This window comes from Pinus tabuliformis, chromosome 9 (genome assembly GCF_031772625.1).
Source record: "Pinus tabuliformis cultivar Carrire ecotype Pingquan chromosome 9, CPIR1, whole genome shotgun sequence".
In the NCBI taxonomy this organism is placed as follows: domain Eukaryota; kingdom Viridiplantae; phylum Streptophyta; class Pinopsida; order Pinales; family Pinaceae; genus Pinus; species Pinus tabuliformis.
This window is the reverse complement of record NC_142307.1, coordinates 1,119,229,784-1,119,232,874: the sequence shown is the minus strand read 5'-3', so window position 1 is coordinate 1,119,232,874 and position 3,091 is coordinate 1,119,229,784. Positions and strand designations below refer to the sequence as shown.

Genomic DNA, 3,091 nt, shown 5'->3' with positions numbered 1-3,091 from the left:
ATCAAAAGAGAAAGCATATTGATACTAGATATCACTTTATTAGAGAACTTGTGAGCAATGGAGAAGTTCACTTGAAGCCTTGTAAATCTAATGATCAATTGACTGATATATTTACTAAGTCATTAGCAAAAGATGTGTTTGAGTTTCATAGAAGAAACTTGGGTGTTGTAAGCCTAGTTGAGACATAGACCAACATGCATGTTTGAGTTGTCATGAGTCATGTCTTAGTTTAGCGGTCGTAATTAAGGGGGAGTGTTAAAATAAGCTAATTACTCCTGCATGAGGAGTTGGCTAAAGTTAGAGAGTTAGTTAACTGAGTGTTGAGTCAAGTCAAGTTAACTGATAGACGAATTTAGTGTGTGGTTTCATGTCAACTTATTTTAGGTGAGTCGTTAGTTGGAAACATATAAATATCCCTCATTGGGTTCATTGTAATAATCAAGTTTTGTGTGATCAATAGGAGAGGCACAACTCATGTGTGTTGTTTGTGTGAATTGTTTGTGTTATTTTGTGCCTTACCTCCTCTGCCTTTCCAACAAATTGGTATCAGAGCCGAGGAAGGATCACAATATCCGTGGTGCCTATAGAGCTAGTGAAAAGAGGGCCAAGGGAAGAAGACTGACATTTTATTTTAAATGCATTGAAAATTTGTCAAACTATTAAGGAAGTGTGCAGGTCAGTGTGAATTCGCACCTAATTAGTGCAAACACTGTGAAAATTTTTGTGAAACTTCGAATCCACAAAATTCAGTTTATCTGCACAATTTATTACCTTTGGGGATGCCCAAATCCGTGAGAAGAAAAACATTAAAAAAAGTGAGCCATTGATATATTAAAAGGGCCACATTAAGGTAGCCCCACGTTTGACATTTTAATACACGAAGTAAAAGTACGGTCTTAGTAAAATCTCTTTATTTAAAAGAGTTGGTGAAAGGTGTTTTAACAAGGCCGCATAGCTAGCGTTTCCTGCCACTTAGCTTAATTATTGAATTTTGAATACCTTTTGAGTAAGGGCTACATTGTAGATACTCTTGCTTAGCTAGTATAGTTAAATTAGGGTGCAAAACAATGAATACATACATGAATAGAATGAATAGATAAACAAAGTGTTTTTCAGTAGCCATACAATACTGCTAATGACCTTGCACTTATAGTCTCTCAAAGTTGGAACTAAAATACTAGAGCCGTACTTCCAAACCAAAAAATGTTTCTACTTTATTACAGTGAGAGAATATTGAAAAAATGGTAAAATTATGTTGTTATGTTATATTGGAAATAGACTAACTAATACTATCTATATATATATCTCTCTCTCTCTCTCTCTCTCTCTCTCTCTATATATATATATATATATATATATATATATATATTCAGATATATTTGTGATGTTTGCATATTTGAATGTATTCAAACAAATGTATTATTGTGTACATTTGTTTGAATACATTCAAATATGCAAACATCACAAATATATCTGAATATATATATATATATATATATATATATATATATCTCATCAAATTCTAGTTTTACACAATAATACATTTGTTTGAATACATTCAAATATGCAAACATCACAAATATATCTGAATATACTAAACATGAACAACAAATACATGTTCTACACAAGTGAAATGAACGCTCAAGAAGATATTTTTATCAAGCACAATAAACAAACTAATAAATTAAGAATATGTTGAAGCTGTAATGCTTTATGTAATAAAGGCACAATTACAATATTAAGTTTAGGTGATATAATGTTTAATAAAATTGTGATTTTTTTATTTTTTATCTTAAGATATTAATTTTTATTTCATTTTAGGCAAAATTGACTAGTACAATTTCACCATCACTTACATAACTTGATTCCAATGTATTGTAAAAAAGATATAAAAAATTACATTTGCATTAATTACCTTATGACCTTTCAAAATGAATAGAGTATTTGGCAACACTGATATTAAAAATATCATTTAAACAATATAGAATAATAATTTAACTAACCGTTATCTCAGTGATTTTCAAAAAAATATTGTTAAAAACTAGATTAAAAATTATGTAATCTAAGCAATGTAAAATAATAATTCAGCCAATCATTACATTATTTAATTACCTGCATATTTCTCAAAGTAGAACATTTCATTCACTAAGACAATTTAGTGAAATTATTGAAAATATAATTTAAATCATACTTCCATATATTTCAAAGTTAAACATTGCATTCAATAGAAGAATTTGGGTTTTTCTTTAAATGTAATTTAAATAACGTATAATAGTAATTTTGTCCACAATCAGGTATATTTAAAATATTTTTCTTCCCATCTATAACTTTCGAATCACAATATTCATTTTGTGACAATTTGGTGGGAATTCTATCAAGTTGGTGGGATTTCCATCAATGGATTTTGAGTCTAGTCCACAAGTATGTTGACTAAATTTGTCATTGTTTTAATTAAAGATAGCATTGAGGTTAGTCTATGATCTCAAGCATTTAACAATAAAGATTCTCAGATGAAAAATATAAATGAGTATAATTGAAAGTGAGATTTTAGAATCAAAATTAAAATGTGATTAATAATAAATTAGTATAAATATATTAGGGGTGCGATCATACCAGCGTTAATGCACCGGATCCCATCAGAACTCCGCAGTTAAGCGCGCTTGGGCTAGAGTAGTACTGGGATGGGCGACCTCCCGGGAAGTCCTAGTGTTGCACCCTCCCCCCTTTACTGATTCTGTTCCGTGGACATCTTCAACTGCACCGACAACCATTAACCCATTTGCCGCCTCCTCGTTTACTGGTACTCCTTCGGGCAGCTTCACTCATATTCCCCCACTCTCTGGTCCGCTTAATTTCCCCGGAGGCCGCGATTTACCCTCATCATCAAACCCTAACCCTCCTCCCGATTTTGGTACCACCCCGCTTTCGAATCGAGCTCGGAACCCTCCTCCGACTTCTGGCCCTAAGAAGAAATACAGATGCTTCAAGTCCAAAGCTGATGACATCTTTCTCAGACTTGAGGAGGACATCCAGTGGGGCGAAATCATGGATTTTGCAGACAGGGTCCTGGTGAGTCGCATCAGGGGACGAA

The 3,091-nt window shown here is 32.6% G+C and overlaps 1 non-coding gene across 1 annotated transcript; it reads left to right on the top strand.

Moving 5' to 3' along the window:
- Nucleotides 1–2,599: 2,599 nt before the first annotated feature.
- Nucleotides 2,600–2,718, top strand: LOC149152583 (5S ribosomal RNA). The gene has a single exon (XR_016263870.1). It is a non-coding gene; the product is annotated as a 5S ribosomal RNA (ribosomal RNA).
- The last annotated feature ends 373 nt before the right edge of the window (nucleotides 2,719–3,091 follow it).